The sequence below is a fragment of the Canis aureus genome, chromosome 25 (genome assembly GCF_053574225.1).
Source record: "Canis aureus isolate CA01 chromosome 25, VMU_Caureus_v.1.0, whole genome shotgun sequence".
In the NCBI taxonomy this organism is placed as follows: domain Eukaryota; kingdom Metazoa; phylum Chordata; class Mammalia; order Carnivora; family Canidae; genus Canis; species Canis aureus.
The window spans coordinates 12268152-12288876 of NC_135635.1; the positions used below are offsets into that span (position 1 = coordinate 12268152).

The 20725-nt window shown below is 38.3% G+C and overlaps 1 long non-coding RNA gene across 3 annotated transcripts in view; it reads left to right on the top strand.

Moving 5' to 3' along the window:
* Positions 1-309: 309 nt before the first annotated feature.
* Positions 310-20725, top strand: part of LOC144296990 (uncharacterized) — a 100034-nt gene continuing 79618 nt past the window's right edge. The window contains exon 1 of one of the 3 annotated variants that reach the window (XR_013363977.1): positions 310-425. This is a non-coding gene — a long non-coding RNA (uncharacterized LOC144296990). The remainder of the gene's footprint in view (positions 426-20725) is intronic. The other 2 variants (XR_013363978.1, XR_013363976.1) reach the window with 2 other exon arrangements.

A 20725-nucleotide genomic window follows, 5' to 3' on the forward strand; every position in this document is an offset into this window, starting at 1 on the left:
ATCTGAGTGGTAAAAATATGCATTTGAGTTGCATAGAAAATCAAACAGACAGCATAAGGCCTTCTGCATAGGAAATGAGACTGGATTTCTGTGGTCTACAACCCCAGAATTTACTTTTGACCAGCACTGCCTTTGTATTCACAGACCAATTTTCAGCTGAATTTTTCAGGTTGTGTGGACTGTGAAATTGAGATATGCCCTCGGGACCTTGTAAGTATGAGTTATTTCCCAGTCAAAAAAGACAATGCCTGTTTTTAAGAAAGTTAGCTATAAGGCAGTGTGGGAACAGTAGAAGGACACCTGGGTTCTAGAACTTGCTCTACAATGGGCAAAAATGATCACTCTTCTGACACTGTTTTTTCACCAAACAGAATGCAATGGCTACTCTGAAGTAACTGCTGGGTATTTAGTGAGCTCCAAATAAGGTAACGAATATCAAGGCTGTAAACAAATCTCTAGAAAAATCTGAAAACATAATATGTATTATTATATATGGTTGAGAATTTCAGCGATCCAGTTACTTTCCAGAGTAAACTTTCCCTCCAAACCTAGGCAGAGTTTCATCACCTTTACTCCACACACAAAATTTTGTTTGATGATTTGGGAGGACTGAGAGTTTATTTAAGAATGTAAATTAGAAAGTAGTATTCATTAGCATCCCTTGAATTCAGGACAGATATGATTTCCAAGAACAAATGAAAAGTTACAACACTTTGTCTATTTCTATGAGCAAATTTATGATTTGTTTTTTTTTCTTCATTTCTTGTTGGCTCTAATTATGGCTACTTGCTGAGTAATCATTAAGATCCTTGCTTGGTTATTCTGATGTGGTCATTCAATATGTCTAAATGCGTCAATTGGTTTCATACACGAACATTATCAGGTTTTTACATGTAAAGAAAAGGTAAGGTTATAATTGGAAAACACTTGCCCGATGAGGGAGAGTATAACCTCCAATATGTCACATAAAAGTATTCAAGAGAAGAGTTGCTGGAGAGTTTAGAACCTATATTATTCCACAGATTTTTGTGTATAAGGCCAGATAATTAGAGGAAAGTTTCTCTGCAGAGATTTTGCATCTAGTCTTGGCAATTTACCTATTTTCTGAAGCCTTTGGAAGAGGAGTAAATAAAAAAATTACTTCCCTAACGGTAAGAAATATTATTTATTTATTTATTTATTATTTATTTTTATTTTTTTTAAGAAAGATTATTTAAACTTACCCCTCCTCATTTCTCCCATTTGTTCTTTAACCTGTCCTAACTCTTCCCTGTTCTTTCTGCTTTATTATTTTCTTCCTCAGAAAGCTTTTTGCCTTTTCTAACATACGAATTCCTGGCTTTCCTGGACTTCTTTCTTTCTCCTCAGATCAATATGACAAAAGGTTCCAAAAGCAAAGAGCCAAGCTTACACAGTAACATCCAGGAGAGCAGGGGAAGTCCCTCCATTCCTTAGACAATGGCCCTTCTGCAATTGGAAGTCTATAAACAAATACAGATTAATTTTTTATCCTTGCTATATTTGTAAAAGACACAGAAAGCCTGAGAATTTTCCACTGTGGCCCTCACACCAGGCCTAGTTACCTGCCACTGTTCTTCATCTGCAAGTTGATCTGCACATGATCTTAGTCCCTATTTGTTTCCATCCCTCCAGGTAAAGGCCATACTGTGCAAACAATGGCACTAATCCATAGGAGCAATTCTTTCTCTATAAAGAACCATTTTTGACTGACAATTCCCAAAGCTAATCGTACTTCAACGGAGCCTTCCTCCTTCAGCCCTATTTAAAGTTACACCCTCCTTCCCCAAGTTAGAATATTCCTTTAAAGTCTTTGAGACTAACATTTTTGAATACAGGTTTATGGCAATGGTGCTTTGCTTGATTTTCTTTTGTGTACCTATCTAAATACAGTGGGAGCTGTGAGAAGCAATGTAGGTGCCATGATGAGTACGGTAGGCTGAATGACAGCCCCAAAAGATACTGAAGTCCTAATCCTTGGCAAAAGAGAGTTTGCTGATGTATTAGGTTGAAGATCTTGAGATGGGGACTTGGATAATCTGGGTGGATCCAGTATAATCAGAAGAATTCTTTTAAGAGGGAGGCAGAGAGAGAATTTTATAGGAAGAGGAGAAGGCAGTGTGACCCCAGAAGTGGTGTAACCAAGATCCAAGGACTGGTGGCAGCCACTGGAAGCTGGTAGAGGCCAGTAGCCTCTTTTCCCCAGAGCCTCCCAAAGGAGTATGGCTCTGTTGACACCTTGAATTTGACCCAGTAAAACTGATTTTGGACTTCTGACATCCAGAACTATAAGAGGATAGATGTTATTTTAAGCCACCAGGTTTGTGGAGATTTGTTGCAGGACCCATAAGAAACTCATTTATAGAAAGCCCTATTAAGTGGCAAACTACATATTTTGGAGATTGCATATTTATAAAACAAACTGTACATAGCTAGGGACATTGTTTAGTATTTAATTACATTTTTATTTCCTTCCATGTTGGTCTATGTGGAATTATTTGTCATCGACGAGAAAAAAAAAGCTCTGCATTTCATGTTTTATACAACACAGTCTGAAAAAAATATTCTCACACATCAAATGCCCAGCTTGTTATGAAAAGAGAAAGTAGTAGATTGTACCACTAATCTCCAATATCCATCCCCTTGAGCTCAGGTAGGGCCATGTGACTTCTTTGACTAATGAAATGTGACAGGAGGTCCCATGTGTCCTTTCCATGTGGAAGCTTTAAGAGACAATGTGTCCTAACAGGCAAAGTGTGCTTTCCCCTTCTCTTTTTCTTCTACAAGAGTCAAGTATCAGCGATGTTGATGTCCCTGAAGGAGGCAGGCAGTGAGGAGCAGAGACCCAGCTGACCACCACGGGCCTGTAGTGTGAGTGGGAACTACAAACAACAGTAACAACAAAAACAACTTTGGTATTTTGAGCATAGGAGATTTGGGGACTCTGTTCCTGTAGCATAATTTAGAGGACCTCAACTGATATGCAGAAATAGCCTTTCTGTCCCCAAATCCACCTCCCTAGTTGTTAATTTTAGAATCATCTCAAGCATTCATTTATATTAGAAAGCCCTGTTCCTGTTTCTTCCATAATATATGGAGAAATACCCTTCCCTAGCCATGACCACTGCCAACAGCTGTGTTCAGCAGCTTCTCATTTTTTTTTTTTTTTTTTAGCAACTTCTCATTTTACTCCTGAGCCACTACCTTTGTTCTTGAAGTATGCCCCGACAGACCCTTCTCTGTGCAGTCTCTCCCACCGACAGGTAGCAATCACGCTTCAGAAAATGCTTCCCTAAGCAAAATCCATAGTGGTGCGCCATAGTGAATGTTCGTTATCCACCCCCCCGTCCACCCCCTGCCCAAATCTATATGTTGACCCCCTGCTCCCCCACCCCCCAAATGTGATGTTATTAGGCAGTAGAACCTTTGGAGGGCAACTGTAAGGATGAGGCCCTCATGAATGGTATTAGGGCCCTTACAAGAGTCAGGAGAGCCCTTGCTGCTTCTCTCTGCTCTGTGACATGTGAGGATACAGTAAGTTGGCAGTCCACACTCCAGAGGAGGGTTCTCACCAGAATCTAGCCGCGTGGGCATCTTCATCTCAGACTTCCTCAGGACTGTGAGAAATAAATTTCTGTTATTCATAAGCCACTCTTCTCTGGTACTTTGTTGTAGCAGCCCACACTGATGGGAAGGGAGCCCCCCACTGTTTATAGATTAGATACTTCATCCTTACCTCTTCATACTATCATACTATAGGCACAGCTTTCTGTTCTGATTTTATCAACCTTTTTACCTATCATTTCCTCCCACTGCAGCCAGGCAAGTCTCCTCCCTCTCGAAGAAATGTGTCATATGCCTTCAGTTTTCAGTTCTGTCCTTTGAATGTTTGTTATCTTGTTGTGTTTCATCCTAGTAATGGTGCATCACCTAGCTCTGGTGATATTATAAAGTTCGTTAGAAATATTAAGGAAAGCTTTTCTAGTTAAGCAGTTAATGTTGTTGTCTGAACGAGAAAGAAAAGAGAACTAGTCTGCAGATCAAACCCTTTGTGGGCTTGGAGCAATTTATCAGCCTTATGTGTGATGGTCCTCTCATTTCATGTAATCACAGTGCATATATATATGATTTATCAGAGCTGCCACAAATTACCGCTATGCTTAATTTATTCAGAATCTAGTTCTCTATTTATGTATCTAAATGACAAATACTAAACACGAGGAAGGAAAAAAAAATCCGTGTTCAATAAATTGAAACATGATTTGTTATAGACCTCATGAAGTTTACTGCCCTTTAGCTAAAGAGTCTATTTTTGATTGAATAAAGGCTTTAATTATTATAACCAACACCATTTCAACATTATCTTCCCTTCGAAAGATTGCAGTTAAAATTTTCAGTCCAAGCAATCAATTATTTGTAAAAAAAAAAAAAAAAAAAAAAATTGGCTACCTTTGAGGCTTGAATTAAAGATGATAAAATTATCCATCTAAAACCATTTCAATTTTATGAAAAATAAAATGGAGTGCAATGTTTCGGCTTGAAAGCTCAGATGATCTTTAGGGAAAATTAGTGATGTTGCTAATAGCAGTTCCAATTTACATGGCACTGGAAGGAAGCAATCAAAGAGGTGAAAACAAGATAAATAATCCTTAAAATGGATCAATTAAATAAATATCATTTATGACAAAATCACAAGATAACATTCCCAGACTTTGAAAAGCAATGTCTTTCTTTTTGTTAATTAGAGATAATCTGTATTTTGCAACATGTAACTATTTACCAGGTGATGGTGTGTTTTCTGTTGATAGAAAAATGGATGCATTTCCAGATAGACTTCTATTCAATGGGGAAGGTGGCTAAGGTGATAATTTCTCATTTCTTTAGGTATAACTTTGATAATCTCTAGGCTCTCCATCATTTTCTTCTTCAAAATTAAACTACGTATATAAACCATGTGCATCAAAACTCAAACTAGTGCAATATATTTTTTCATTTGGTACAGATATTAAAATACCTGCTTATTTACACATATAGCTGAGTGTAAATATGAAATGAAAAATGTCACACGGGGTTCTCTCAGGCAGGTATTCCCCTTCATAATCCTCCTGCCTGTATTTCAAACCTCATGAAATGAATATTATACACTGTGAGTTTAACAGATGCTAAATGTGTTGCTGTTACCTCATTTACATACACAGATTAGACTGTTTCACTTTGTTATGCACTAGCTTGATCTCTTAATTTTGATGATCTCAAACTGTTTTTATTAGGTTTACAAGAAAAAAATAGTCAATTATTTCATAAAGAAATTTATCCACATAATGTGCATCTATTCATACATAGAATAAATTTTAAATGTATATATTACTTTACTCTCTGTCCCATTACAGAGAGTCAGAATGATGATGTTAGAGCTTTCTTGATTCATATTGCTTTAAAATTCATGCAAATGGGCATAAATACTGGTTTTGCACTTTTGTTTAGCATTTTCATGCATATTTATTCCCACATAAGTAAATATTTCTCACTTTCAAATTCCTTTTCTTCTTTCTGAGAAATTAGCAGGCCAGGAAATCAAACTGTAAGCAAAATAAATTTCTCGGCTCCGCCACATTTTCTTTATTGGGAAATAAAGTATTGCTTTCTGGTATAACCTGCTTTTCCCAGGATATAACAGCTATGAGAAAAACAATAAAGGCTTCACTTAAAACACTTGGCTCCAGATGGTCTTCAGTTTGTACCTAGCACGCCAGCACTCCCAGAACCCTCCCCATCCCTGTCCCTGTCCCTATCTCCCTGGCTGGTTCCTGATACGAGGTCTTGAAGATACACACTTTATCCTCCATTCTTCTTCCTCACTTGTAGCCAGCAGGTGTTTTGTTTTGGATAGAGCTCCGAAATCTTACAAGCAGAAGGAAATATTTCCAGATTTTACGAGGGCTCTTTCAAACATTCTTTGACTGCCTGGCCTTTTCAAAACTCCAGAAGGTACTTCTTCAGCTTTTAACTCCATTTAAAACAACATATACCAAATCCCCATGAGAAGCAGGTTGAACTGCAGCAAGGGTTAATTGTGAGACTCAACCCTGTATGATAGTCTTTGACTTAAAAATTGCCAAGGTGTGATTAAGGTGTCTCCACATATATTTTCTTCCTGAGAGAGTGCTTCCTGCCCTTTAGGCAGGGAATTGTCTTTCTCCTTGAAGATTTTCTCCTTTCTCTTTCTTATTTTAACACTCTTAATTCCAGAGAGACCTTTGTCTCCCTTGTACACCAGGGAGGTACTGGGAAAATTATTTTACACTAAAACCTCACATGCCCCAGCAGTCACTTCTTACCCTTCCCTTCTCAGAATCTTTAGTCACATGCATTTAGGTCTTCAAGTTATTTCATTTTATCATGACAATCACTGATCAAGTTTCCTCTAGGAAGAAGGCACTAAGTTAAAAGACAGAGCTCTTAAGTAGATAATAATCTAAAGGGGAAAGAGGAAATACATGCTGATAAATACAAAAAACAAAGTTAGCATAGTCTATCTTATATATCAGGGGCTTGATGGAGACAATTAATGTGGCTGCTATTTAGAGGAACAAGAGGTCAACAGGGGCAGGAGTGATTTTTGATGAATTCTTAGGAAAATATGTATTTAACTGGATTTTAAAGGTGAGATAACTTTTAAATAGGTCTAGTGAAGGTGGAATGCTTCTTCAGACCATGAAAAGTTGGAGAGAAAATGTGCTTAAGTAGAAGGCATATGTTTGAGAAACAAAGAATAATATGAGTCCTGGAATGGCTGGAGGATTAGTCTGGTAGAAAACAACTCTGAAGATATAGATGGGGGACATATCATAGAAGACTTCACCTTCCAAGCATTTACACTGTTAAGCCAGACTGTGTTCTAGTCCACTTGTGTTCCAGTCCCATGAGATCATAAATAATGATCCTCCCAAAAAGGTTCTAGAGCCAAAAATGTTTAAAAAGCACTCAGTTACTTCTCTGTGTAGTCGCAGTACAGTTAAGCACAATAAAACCTCTGAGAAGTGCTGCAGTAAAGAAATCTGTTAAACATTGTTTAACACAGAATTTCTCCAACTTATTTCCATGAGACCCACTTTTTTTTTTTCACAAAATAGTTTTTGCCTCTAGCAAAGCCATCATCCTAAGGACCAAAGCTGCTTTTGGCACTATGTGGATTTTGCAGGAATTTGAGAGAAAAACTATTTCCTTATTCCAATCAAGATCCACAGAGTGGGATCCCAGCATGATCCTGGGACCATTTGACAGAGCAGCCATTTTTTAAAAAGTATTTTCTTTACAGAAAATCAGAGTCTAAATATAAAGAAATCAAGACATACTTATGACAAAACTTTCATGCGCAAAGCAGTGGATTTAGGTGTATGTGGAACGCACATATAAATAAGAATCAGTCACTACCCATAATATAGTTATTAGCAATTGAGGCAGAAAAGACAACTTTGTAAATAACTATTATACGAGAAAATAAAGTTACAATAGAGTGCTATGGGCTGAAGCTGTGGCAGAGGAGATGGACTTTCTCAAGAGTAGCCTTTGGAATGAGAATATGACTCAGGGAGGAGCCAGAAGATACACTGGTGGAAAAGGTGTCTGTGAAAAAAGAATCTGGTTCTGACCGCAAATGTGACAAACCAGCAACTCAAATCTCACACTCAGAGGTATTAAGTCTGACATACAGAGTTTTGCCAACATTTAAAAATTCAGAGATTTACAAAAAATTTTGAGTTCTAGCATCTATTGCAAATAACAAGACTTGGGAATGATAAGCCAGAGCTGAATAGAAACTTCCCCTTCAGATAAGGTATGTGGGCTGTTGTTGGCCACAGTCTCCACCATAACCCATTGTCCTGGAACCAAGTTGCTGGTACTATTCTACTTAAACAGGTGACAGCTGCTTTTCTTACATTATAAGTAAGAAGAAAGCAAAATATTTCTTACATCCATGTTTACATCAAAAGTGGGAAAACAGAAAGAGGGCACGTGTGCCACATGTTTCAAGAACAATGGGAAAGGCCACATTACTTGTGAAAGACAAGAATATTCTTAGATGTTTGTTAAATGTATAAAATGTATCTGTGGTAAAGGAATATAACATGAGACCGTTAATTTATGTCATGGGCTTGGCCACTGTAGGCATTTGAGTTTTGACTCATGAGAGAACAAGGAGAGAGTTTCCTTATTAAAAAAAAAAAAAAAAAAAGGATCATCCAGAAAGGTCAAGTCGGTTAAGAACTGAAAAGCAGCCATTGGACTTGAGTAGAGGCCATTTGTGTAAACTTAACGATAGAAGTTTTAGTGGGATACATGGGTGGAAGCCAATGATTGAGGAATATGAAAGAGATGGAGGAACTAGACCCCATTCAAATTGCTTAATGTAGGGTCGTTTGTTTTTTGTTTTGCTTATTTGTTTTAATTGATTAATTCATTAATCTTCCTGGCATTCCTCTTCCATCTCCCTTCCTTGCATTCCCTGACAAGGGATCTCATGGACAAAGAATGTGGTCAAATGGTAAAAGTATTGTTTTTTTTTTATTAATCTGAGAAAACTTCTCTGCCTTTAGTGCTGAGCTTTGATAAAAACTATATTACAGCATACAATTTAGGTCTAATGCCATATTTGAGCTTGCTACTTTTTGTTCCTTGTATCCATGCCTATTGCACATCTCAAACTTGAGGATTAGCTCTTGCCATTGCATTGCTACCAAAGGTGAATGTGAGTTTTATCTACTACATCAAAAGTAAAAGGGATCAGATAGCAAAAGCCTATCAATTTGCTCCAGTGCATGGAACTGAGAGGTTGTAGGCTGCTTAGTCTATGTTTTGTAAATAGCCAAAAATAGTCTATGTTTATCGGGAGGCTGCTTTTGAGAGATCAGAGAGGAGATAACCTATATATTTCCCTTAAAGGGAAAAAAGACTAGAGTCTTCTTGCCAGTCATTGAGCTAAAAGTAAAAAGAGGAAGCAGGTATAGAAGGAGAAATAGCCTCATCTTAAACTTTAGTACTATCACTTCATCCTCTAGTAATACATAGCCTAGTGAATGTTTGGATCTGGGCAGGGATTTGTCCCCATAAAAATGACTTGTATTCCATGTACATGACACTCCCTACCCCTCATGACACTTCAAAAAAAAATACCAGTATGTCCTTATCGAAAGGCAGTAGTATGCTAAATGAAAGAAGCCAGTCACACAATGACAAATATTGCAGGACCCCATTTATAAGGTCTAAAATATTCAAATTCATAGAAGCAAATAGTGGAATGGTGGTTTCCAGGGTCTGGGAGAAGAGAGCATAAAATTTCAGTAAAGCAAGATAAATAATCTCTAGGGATCTGCTGTACAACACTGTGCATAGAGTCAACAATAATTTACTGCACATTTAAAAATTTAAGAGGGTAGATCTTATGTTAAGTGTTCTCTCCACAATAAATAAAATAAAATAAAATAAAATAATAAAATAGAATAGAATAAAATAAAATAAAATAAAATAAATAAAATAAAGAGACTGTGGAAAGACAGTATACTGTAGAGGCATGAGTAGAGCTCCAATAAGCAGCTGATTGCAGTTCTACACCTCAGGAGCTGCGCAGCTTGGCAAGCTCCCTAATGTCTCGAGGCATCTGGCATCTACATTGAAAGACAGTCACGAGGATTAAATCTAACAATATATGTAAAGCATTTAATACAGTGGTTAGCACATAGTAGATATTCAATAAATTACACACATATGCATGCATATTTATATATGTTTTTTATAAACCTAAAGAGTGGGATTCCCCAAACCCTATTCTATTTAAATCATTTATGGTAAGTTTATCTGAGAAAAATGGTTTCCGTTGTGGGAAACCCTGTGTTTCACTGGGGGAGGAAACTGAGGTTGAGAGAGACTAAACAACTAAATCAAAACCTGTAATTGATAAATGGCTGTGACGGAATTTGTAGTTAGAGCAGGGGTGGGCAAATTCCCATCTGTTGGCCAAATCCAGCCAACCATCTGTTTTGTAAATAAAGTCTTATTGGAACACACTTGTAATGACTATCTAGGGCTGGTTCCACACTACAGTGCCTCGGTGGAGTACTTGCTACAGAGACAGTATCATTTTCAAAGCCTAAAATATTTACTCTCTAACCTTTTCAGAAAAAGTTTGCCTATCCCTTGTCTAGACCTGAAGTTTGTCTATCCCCTGTCTAGACTAGAGTAGCAACAAGGTATAGTGGACATTGGACTAAGACCTACTGCTACCAATTTTCTGAGAGAGTTCTAGTAATTCAACTGTTCTATATCTCCCCTTCTCATGTTAAAAAAAATCCAACCTTGAATTTTAACTCGATTAACCACTGTGGTACATAGTTAGATGCATATTTATGTGCTCAGTAGGTATCTGAGTATTATGCCCTCAGAAGCAAAACTTTACACTGAATTGGAGTGGTTATAATAATTCATTTTCAGTTTCTGCTTTACTATTCAGTTCTACAAGTATTTTACTGCTGGCTCATATCTTGAAAGTCCTCTTGGGTACCACAATTATGTTGAAGATGTTTCCAAACATCGTCATTCCTCATCCTGAGACCCCGTTAGGATTGAGCCACCAGCCTTCTTTGTTTGTAGCTTTCTCTGAAGACTCCATATCAAGGAGGGCACAGGGTGATCGGAGCGATGCATTATCACAAAGTCAAATCAGATCCGAGGCAAATGAAGAGTGAAAGAGATTAATGGACTCACTACTTAGAGCACATGATAACCCGGTGATTTGCAGTTTCCATTCAAAGGGGAAAAGTCGAGCTTGGAAGACTCCACGTAGCCTTGTGATAATTTTGCTATGGAAAAGATTTACTGTTCTGCCTTTTGCCTTTTTTTTTTTTTTCTGGACAAATGGGATTGCATGTTACATGCTTGATTTAAGACTATTTAAATTTTCTGAATTTAGGACTATCTCCCCTTCCTTCACAATTCCTTATAAATAAATTTGCACAAAATCAAGGGCAGGCGCAGATTGATTTAGATCATTTGTTTCTTCGAAATAAAATAAAACTGCTCCTCCTTCCCAGAACTTCAGATAAAAGACACCTGTCTCTCATGGCTTTTGCCTGGCTGTCAATTAGGGGAGAGAAACTGAGTCCCAGGCCCATCACATACCAACGGTGAGACCTTAGTCAAGTTACTGTGCTTCTCTCAATTTCCTTATAAGAGGGCAATAAAAACAGTAGCTTTCTCATATCCTTGTTTTAAGAATTAAATGCAACAATGCGTGGAAGGCGCTTGGCACAATGTCGACCACAGAGGAGACACTCAATAACTTTACACCGGTGCTTGCTTTCTCAATTCTTTGAAGGCTTGGCATTGCTGAGATGACTGAAATAATTTTCTTTCCATATAAAATTCAACTGGGAAAAGGTGCTGGACAATTTATCCTTGGTTAATACAGGAAGATTAAGGACTGGAGCCCTATTTTTTTAACCAACAAAATCCAAACTGAAATAACCTTTGTCTTTGCTGCCATTACAGTGGTATGTGTTTGTCCTCTCCTTCTTTACTGCATTAATACTTGAAAAAGTCAAGTGTACAGTATCAGAAAAAGTAATTGTTTTACATAATTTAACAGGAATTTTCAAAATCCTTTACCTCAGAATTTCTTAACCTGGGCGCCCACAGAATAGCTTTCTGGGGATCCATGAAAGTCCTGGAGTTTTATGTAACATTCTCTGTTTAAGTTCATTTTATCATGAGAAGTTTCATAGCTTTAATAAGATTCTCACCGTGGTCTTTGATCTGTAGATCAAAGATAAAATTCTAAGTAGTATCAGAGAGCCAAGAAACCTTTAAGAATTTTGGAATTTTGTGAGTAAAATGCCTCATCTAAGAACACCACAGTGTACAGTAATTTAACTTTTTTTTTTTTCAGGTCAAACTAATGAAAAAGCACTTTGTAATGTGTAAAAGGCAACAAAACTGCTTAATAAAATAAATAATTACACATTTGTGGCACTGACGAGCCAGCTAAGTACATTCAGGTGACACTTCTGTGGAATGAAAGCTAATTCACGATAATTTAACAGCACTTTACAATAGATGCTTAACAAACCAGGTAATAAAACATAATCAGTAGAAGCCTTTTAGAAGCTAATGTCAAATATTACAAAAAAATGACTCATATTATTTAATGATTGTCTATTCTATTCAATTCACTGCTGCCACTCTTATGGAGAGGCCTCAGGAATATGTCAGGCCTCAACATTTTGCTCACGTGTCCATTATTTTTAGTTGAGTTCACCACACACACGTGCAGTCTGGTGTGAGAAGGTGCCTTGTCCCCTACCCTGAAGGAAGTTCCCTGCTTACTGAGGGTGTGCTGGAGGGGTAGGCAAGGGGCGGGCTGCGGGGGGAGTAGTAGCCAGAGAACTGATCTCCTATGTCCTCATCTACTGTGGTCCTGGAGAGATGGTTGGAGGGCCATTGCCTTTCTGGGACAGTCTTCCCCAGACCGAACTTCCTGTTATCCAGGTGTACAAAGCTGTGTTCTTAAGCTGTGGCAGCTCTCAAAAAAGCAACACAGTGTGTGGGGAGGACAGAGGGTGTGACCTAATCTAGTTTAGTCATACTTGTGAACTTATATAAGGGACGGGTTCGTGGGTGGCTTTGGGCTTCTAGGAAGAGAATATTCCCTATGCCCCCTTGTTTGGCCTCTTTCAGGTCTCCTAGCTGGGAGACCTGGGTTCCTTTCTGGGAAACTCCCCAGTAGCATGCAGGAAGATGTTCATCCATCTTTGGACCCATTTTGTGTCCCACAAAACTGAGTTTCAGATGTGAAGGTGTTAGTGGTGTGAGGGCGGGTGCTCCTATTCCTGTTCCAGCTCCCCCATGGAAAGCACTGCAGCTGGTTGCCTCATTAGTTTTCCTAAAAAGCCAGTACATTTTTGCCATGTTTCTATTTATTTTCTCATTATATGAAGAAAGGGTAGAGGTCCTGTGATTCTGCTTTTGACCTTGCCCCTAGCGAAACAATAGTATCACCATTATTGTGCTAATAGCGTAGAGGAGAGTCTGTGCCCCCCAAACCCCTTCCTTCCCCTGCCCCATTTATTTTGTCACAAAAGGTCTATTTTCTGAGACCTGGAAACATTCGAAGAACAAGAACTATCACTGTCACAATTCACACGGGAACAGACTGAGGGATTATAAGTAGCTGTTATTTACTTTAAGTCGTCTCAGAAATCCAGAGACTGAACTTATTCTAGAACCGCCTAACAATATTTTCTACTAAATCTGTATTTGAAGACATGACACACACTATTAATCCCAATAAGAATTTTTTTCTTTAAATTCAAAAGTCTTAGAAGGAAACTCTGTTCCTGTCTCTAAATTTTAATTTTCTGGTTATTAAGGAAATGTGTTAATAACGCGGCCAGAAGAGCAGTAGTTTGGTAGCCACACAGTCTTGGATTTAGACGTTGCTGGATGACAGAGGGGCTGTGACCTTGGTCAGGTTACTTAATCTATCTGGAGTCTCAGTGACCCCCAGCTACCATGCTGATGATAGTATCTAGTAAAAGATGATTAAATGAAGCAACTGCTGAAAGTCGTGGGCACCTGATGCGCATTGCATAAATGTCATCCGATTCTTTTTTTTTTTTTTTTAAGAAAGGTTAGTGTCCAGCCTCTGTTGTTGCTGACATGGCCACGAGGCTAAGTCAAGGCCAATAGCACACGGTAGGAGACACGTGTACCACTCCTGGGTCCTGGCATTAAAAGGATTGTGAGGTCCTTTCCTCACTTCTTGACGCCTAGGAGATGATGTGGACTAGAGTAACAACCAGGGGCACACAAGCTGAAGCCATGTAGGAGAAGACAGAGCCATGTTACCAGATCCCTGTCAACTATGGACTGTTATCACTATGAGTGATAAAGAAATAAACTCCCATCTAGGTTAAGCCACTGTATTGTCTTGTCTTTCTTTTATTTTCTCTCCCTCCCACTACCTCTACCTCTCCTTCACCTTTTCCTTCCTCCCTCCCTCTATCTTACTAGTAGCTTAGGCTGTACTCTATTACAAAGTCCAAACACCAGGTATAAGGAAGAGTAGTCAGGGAAGGTTCAGTTTTTCTTTTCTTAATGAGCTCACCTATTACAAGATATAAAAAATACTTATTATGTGTATGAAGCAGGGCAGCCCCAGTGGCCCAGTGGTTTAGTGCCGCCTTCAGCCCAGGGCGTGATCCTGGAGTCCCGGGATCGAGTCCCGCGTCTGGCTCCCGGCATGGAGCCTGCTTCTCCCTCTCCCTCTGCCTGTGTCTTTGCCTCTCTCTCTCTCTCTCTCTCTCTCTCTCTGTGTCTATCATAAATAAATAAAAATAAATCTTTAAAAAAAATAAAGGTTATGTTGGGAAGAATACTTAATAGCAGAGAGGAAAGCTTGATGGTATACATGAAGTTAAAAAAAACAAGTTAAAAAGCATTCATATAGTACAACTTCAAATATATAAAATGTATATGGAAACAAGCTTACCTTCAGATAGCATCTGGGATTCTATATCAATATACAGAAACTGGATTCACACTAATTCCAAGACTTGTGGAGCTGAAACAAATTGACAGTTGATAGTGACACATGCATTGTCATTTCAAGGAGAGTAAATTTGCTATCCTAAATGATGATAAAGGTGTTACAAAATTAGCATAAAATTTGTATGTATCATAAGTGTACTTTAAGGGAATCCATCAACTTATTAATGTTAATTATCTCTTATTGGAGGCATGTTATGTGATTTTTATTTCCTTTTTTATGCTTTTTCTATATTTTCTAAATCTTTGCAGATTCAGACTTATTACCTTTATAATCAGGAAAATAAAAAATTTTAAAAAAGGAATCATAGTGCTATATAGTTCAAGAGAGGCAGATTCAAGTCATGAATGTTGGCTACCTGCTGATTTAAAAAAAAAGATAAACAATTCAACAATTCAATTTAAGCACTTGTATAACATGTACATGAGATAGGCTATGAGTCATTTTTCTAAAATTTGGAGATAGATTTTCAAGAGTATATTCTCATTCTCTCACACTTCACTATTTAGTTGAAAAAACTGAAGCATAAATTAAAAAAAAAATGTGTGTATGTGGGCACAGGGACAGAGTCAGGAATGATTGATCCTGTCTTGGAGGGCCATGGAAAGCTATAGAGCGAAGTAGCAGCATTTGAATTATCCTTGAAAAATAATGGGATTTGCTTGATAGAATGAATGAGATTCCACTCAATGGAATGACACTGTAATTTCAGTCAGAGACAACCCCATGAGCAAAGGCACAAGGTGAGTTTGGGGAATTGGAAGGTCCCTGGTGAAGCTGTACAATTTAGTACCAGGAGTGGGCAGTTCTGGTTGGTTAAAGAGAAAGAGAAGGTGGATGTTCAATAAGAAAAGCTGAATCCCATTCTAAGGTGTAGTAAGTTCTCCAATAGGCATTATACTGTAGGTGGGCAGGTGCGTGGAACGTTGTTGAAATAGCACAGTCGTGATGTCATGAAGGCCAGATCTGAGGTACTGAGGGTGGAATGAAAAGGAGGGAACAGAAGCCAGGTGGTTTCTGAGGCAAAACTAGAAGTTTATCCATGGAGTGAGAGGGGTGACAAAATGAAGGAATCAAGGATGCTTCTGAAACCTCATCTGGGCAATTGAGTGAATGACCATGCCATAGGCAAACAAGAAAGGCAGGGGAAAAAGTCAAAGTTTGGGTCCCATGTGAAATTACGTGTCTCTAAAAATGCTGAGGCCCATGGCTCATCTTCACTATCTATGTATTGACCTTGACTCTGAATCCCAGTCCAGGCCTACCACTGCCCTATGGAGCCAGACTCACCATATGGTGACACCGACAGTCTGCTTGTCTGTTTCTTTACTGAACATTTTTCGGGCATTTTCACCACTTACCTGTACCCACCAACTTCGTATCATGGCTTCCTAGAATGCTCTGAATGAGCATGAAGATCAGCCCAATTCAGTGTAATAGAGAAAAACAAAAAACAGACACATAGGAGTGATCAACAAAAAATCAACAGCTATCATAAACACACATGGGAATTAAAATCAGCACAAAAGGCTAAGAAAAACCTTTAGTGTAAGCCCAGCATAATCCTATCCAATTAAAACGGACAAGAAACAAGCCAGCCCTATCAGTTGAATCTGCTATTCAAGGGAGGAAACACTTCATAGGGAGAGTTACAGATAAAGCACCTCACAATTGAATTTCTTGAGGCCAGACGTAAGCACGTTTTATTGCGTGTAAGGGAGAAGTGACCCATTAGAAAATAGACATAGCAGGATCTTTTCCCTCTGGCCTCCCACAAATACAATTTCACACTAACAGCTACAAAAGACCTATGCAAAGTACCTCGTGACTTCGGTGATCAGGCTATGTGGGGCTGCTCTCCAAGGTGCTAAGCCTTGTCTCAAGACATGACGTCGTGTAATCCTCACAGGGATGGCATGAACTAAGTGTAGTTAATGCTGCCATTCTAGAGATAGTGGCCTGAAGCTGAAAGGTTAAACTTGTCCAAGACTGCACGTACACCTGACTATGAGGTCCCTAGCAAGAAATAGACAGTGAGCTCTTCCAGGGGTAGAGACAAAGCCTTTCATCCTCCCACTTAGACTCCCAGTACAATACCTGGGACTTGCTCTTGAGAAAAGAACAAGTGGATAAAGGACTTGATTAAGAGCAAAAAGAAACTGTCCCCAAACGTGCACATATTTTTACCACAGGATGCTACTTCTTAAAAGAGAATGAGATACTTTTAGTCGGGATGCTAACTTTGGACATTTTGTATTGCTTAAGGGAAAAATAAAAGGTTTCTTTTCATCTGTAGATGCCTTCACATTATCCTATCAAGGTCACATTTTCCCTTTCCACATCACTCAGTGCTTTTTTGGTTTTATATTAGCTTTGTGCTGAAAATTGAAATTGGAATATTAGAACTCAGTCGGGGAGCACACTAATTTAATTAAATATTAAAAGCCAGCTGGTTTTATGTTATGTGGGCAAATTAGAGAATTAATGATTTGGTACACTTTCTTGTTCCTGTCAGGCTACAAGAACATGAAGAATAGCTCATTCTTACCCAGTTACAAAAGGTGAGATTGAAAAATTAGGTCTGCTTTATTAAAGTGTTTCCATCTAGAGTCTTTTGAGAATAGGCTAACTTACTTATTTATAAAATGCCTCAGAAGGCACGAGCCCTGGGCCAGTGTGAAAGAACCTGACAGACCTTAGTATTAGGCACCTCTAGTAAAGCCTCACCTGAGAAATCTAATCCACTTGAGAATCTTGAAGTACTATCATTTTGTGCAGCTTAGTCAGAGTCAACTGGGGTGCCTGTTGATGTCAATTGATTCTGTAGGTTGATCTACTCCTATATGACTTGAATAATATTTTCTCAGAAACATGCAGTGTGAAATGAGGTAATGAGAGTAACGTGCAGTTGGTAAAAATGACTTTTGGTCATTAATAGTCATCTACTGTACTATCGATTTCCCAGATTTCTTAGTCCCATGAGTGTACACATATGCACATGGTATACAATGTAATACAATAAGAGCATAGATTACTCTCTTTACCCCAAGGCCAGATGCCAGACTATGTGTCCAGAGTGCTCAGTTTTTAGGTTTATGATTGCTCTTATTCCATATCTTTTCCATTTTCCTCTTCCATTCCTTTCTTCTTGTCACTTTTTACACTAGAAAATTGAGAAGAGGGCCTTTTGAGTGGCTGCATATTGAAGGGTAAGATGCTGTAGAACTCAAAACAAGTCACCTATTCTGTTTCTCAGTTTTCATCCCTGACACAAAATAAACGGGACTAAATAATAATAAGGTAATTATTATTGGACTAAATAATGAAAATTATTAATTATTATTATTACTTCTACCTCTTAAAGATTGATGATAAGTGCTTCAGTTATATATTGCTGTACAACAAAACTTTGTGGCCTCAAACAACAAACATTTTATTTGTGACAATTCTGCAACCTATGCTGGGCTCGGTAGCATGGTTCTTCAGATGATTTTTCCAATGATCACTCTTGTGGCTGCATTTGGTTGTGGGCCATTCGGGGTTAGGTTTGGCTAGGCTGGTGGAATGGTTGGGACTCTCTTCCTGTAATCTCAGGACCTTCTCTCCAGGCAGCCTCTCCACAGGGTCAATCTATTATGATCCCTTAAATAGAGTAGTTAGACATCTTGTGAGGTGACTAAGAACTGCAGACACAGAGGCTGTAAGTTCCAGAACTCACATAGCAACATGTTTGCTAAATTCTCTTGGTTAAAGCAAACCATAGTTTCCTTTCAAATAGAAGAGAAGGAGACTATATAAGGATGTGAACATGGAGGGGGTATGGTTCACCGGGGGGGCAATGTAACCAATTACTTTAGTAAATTTAGAAAACATTCTGCTAGTTTAATATCTATATCTTCTACAAGTAGTGTTATTTCCAAAATCATATATTGAAAAGCTGTATTTTTTAAAATGATCAACACTGACAAAAAGTTAAATTATTGAGCCTGGAGGTTGTGTGTTATGGTGTTTCCATTCATTAAGAAAACTCTTTTATAATATTTTCCCACATACTATAATAGTTTTTGCTTGCTTAAATTGACTATTTTAGATGGATACAGCTTTGGAGAATTTTTAATTGGTAGTCTTAACTTTATTTAACTGAGGGATAAAGCTCCACGCATAAGAGCACATATCTTTTACATGACTCAAAGAACTCCTTGTTAGAACATAGGCAAACCTAGCATGACTTACTGACTTCTCTAAATAGCCAGTCATTTAAAAAATTTGTATATCTGATTATATTACTTCTCATAGCTTCTCATTTCTTGTGGATAAAGCCTATATCTTTTAAGATGGTTTCTATCACTACCCATGAGCTCCCCTCTCCTCTTTCATTTCTGTCTTAAAAAAAAAAAAACAGAGAGAGAGACAGGGCACATGTATCCCTGTGGAGTAGTAGGAGAGAGGAGCAGAGGGAGGGAGAGAATCATAAGCAGCCTCTATGACATGAGGCTCTATCTCATGACCCTGTGATCATGATCTGAGCTGAAATAAAGAGTCAGATGCTTAACTGACTGAGCCACCCAGGCACCCTCCCCTCCCTCTATATCCTTCTCTTTGACTAAAATATTTCTGATTTAATTCTCAAGTCTTAGCTTATACAATGTTTATTCTAGGAAACTTTCCCTGACTCTCAGTCATATGACATGCCTCTCATATGTACCCATAGAATCCTAAACTTCCCCTATACAAGCATTTAAGCACCCTATACTATAATATTCTGTATATCCTCTGTACCTTTCTCCCCAACTCAGGACAGACACCATGTTTATTTTGTTCTTTCATTTATAACATTTAATATGAGTAGAGGAATACCATAAATACTTGTTGAGTGAACGAATGAATGAATACACCTTAGAACTACAGCATCAGTGACACAGTGTCTTTAACTCCTCCTACTCAAGTCTGCAATATGGAAATAATATTTGGTTTTCCTATTGACTTTAACTTCTCACTCCCAAACCTCAAATCTCTCTTTTCAGTGCCAATGGTGTGAATAGTAGAGGATAGAAACCCTTTCAGGATATTTATTTTTAAAAAGAGAGTGCTTTGGAATCCACACAAATCTCTGGTTGGTAGATTTAGACAGTATAATAAAGGATAGTTTAAAAAAAATCAGACAATGCCCAAAAGTTAAGGAGAAAGCATTTGGAGGGAATCTATTTGGCATATTGGATTAGAGTCCACCCTAATGACCGCATTCTAACTTGGACAAGGAGTCTTCTCAGACCATTCAATTTTATCCAAAAGGTATGTTCTTTATTTGTCTATGTGCTGGTCTGTCCCAAGCTGCATCCTTTTCCCCCCGACATGTACTCTTTACTATCATGGCATCACTAGGTGGGGTCCCCATGGAAGTCATTTGCATATAGATTCAAGAGATATTTTGTTTCTTGTGATCCTTTAGACCAACTTTCCAGATAGGAAAATCTATGTCATGGTAATGGACATTATTAATGATCATCCCAGGTGTACTCATGTACTAGGGCTATTATAACATGTTATAACAAAGTCCTACAAACTGAGTTACTTGCCAATAGTCTATCATCTTGTAGGCTAGAAGTATGAGATCCAGGTGTCAGCCCATGTGGTACCTTCTGAGGACCTGGAGACACAATTTATTCTACACCTCTCTCGTCATGCTTTTGATGGTTTGCTGGCAATGTGTGGTGTTCTTTGGCTTCTAGAAGCATCACCCCAATCTTCCCCTTTATCTTTACATGATGTTCTTTCTGTACATGAGTCTGTCTCCAACTTGTTTCTTTTTTTTAAAGATAGATTTATTTATTTATTTATTTATTTAGACACACACACAGAGAGAGGCAGAGACACGGGCAGAGGGAGAAGCAGGCTCCATGCAGGGAGGCTGACATGGGACCCCATCCCAGGTCTCCAGGATCACACCCTGGGCTGAAGGCGACGCTAAACCGCTGAGCCATCGGGGCTGCCCTCCAACTTGTTTCTTTTTTTTTTTTTTTTTTCAACTTGTTTCTTAATAAGAAGACCAATCATATTGAACTAGAGTCCACCCTAATGACCACATTTTAACTTGATTACCTCTGAAAG